Consider the following 916-nt stretch of genomic DNA (forward strand, 5'->3'; position numbering starts at 1 on the left):
CAATCCCCGACATCTCCAGTGAAAAGGAGCAGGCAGGTGGGGGTGGGGAAGACCTCTGACTGAGACCCTGGAGAGCTGCTGCCCGTCTGAGTAGGCAAGACTTACCTCGATGGCCCAAGGGTCTGATTCACTAAAAGGCAGCTTCACGGGAGGGGCTCAGGGGTGGAGCTTTGGCTTGGTATGCAGAAGGTCCCAGGTTCAATCCCCGGCATCTCCAGTTAAAAGGCTCAAGGTAGGAGGTGATGAGAAAGACCTCCAACTGAGACCCTGGAGAGTTGCCGGTTGAGTGGACGATACTGCTGTTGATGAATTTGTTTCAGTAAAAGGTGGACTCGTGCACTCATGTGTATTCTGGATCTTGGCAGTGAGGCCTGGAAGTCGCACAAGCCGGTGCTGCAGCAGTTCCTTGCCGACTTCTCCCTGGATGCCTCGGTAGCGGTGGCCCTCCATACGGTGCTGCACAAACCCTTCCGGGATCAGCTTCAACAATACACTCTCATCCTCTCCAAGCTCAAGGGAGCTGGTGGCCAGGTACCGGACTGCCGAGCTAGGGTTGCCAGGTCTAGGTTGGGAGATTCCCGGAGGTTTTGGGGTGGGGCTTGAGGAGAGGAGGGAACTCAGTGAGGTGTAATGCTATTAGGTCCACCTTCCAACGCAGCCATCTTATCCAGGGGAAATGGTTTCTTTAGTCTGGAGATCAGGTGTATAGAATCATATCTCTATTGAAATTCATCTTATTTGTCTCCGCCCACTGCTCCAGACTGACTAGATCATTTCGAATCCTAACTCTGTCTTCTTCAGAATTAGCAATCCCAACCAGTTGTAATCCCAAGAGTTCTCCAGGTTCCACCTGGAGGTTGGCAACTCTAGTTTTCCTCCCACTAGCTTCTCCCCCCCCCCCACCTCACTCCCTTTC

At 53.3% G+C, this 916-nt stretch overlaps 1 long non-coding RNA gene across 1 annotated transcript in view; it reads left to right on the forward strand.

Moving 5' to 3' along the window:
• The first annotated feature begins 408 nt into the window (after window positions 1-408).
• The window catches only part of LOC107106487, a 3122-nt gene continuing 2614 nt past the window's right edge, over window positions 409-916 (forward strand). The window contains exon 1 of the long non-coding RNA XR_001482366.1: window positions 409-531. This is a non-coding gene — a long non-coding RNA (uncharacterized LOC107106487). The remainder of the gene's footprint in view (window positions 532-916) is intronic.

This window comes from Gekko japonicus, unplaced genomic scaffold (genome assembly GCF_001447785.1).
Source record: "Gekko japonicus isolate JY-2015 unplaced genomic scaffold, Gekko_japonicus_V1.1 scaffold165, whole genome shotgun sequence".
Classification (NCBI taxonomy): domain Eukaryota; kingdom Metazoa; phylum Chordata; class Lepidosauria; order Squamata; family Gekkonidae; genus Gekko; species Gekko japonicus.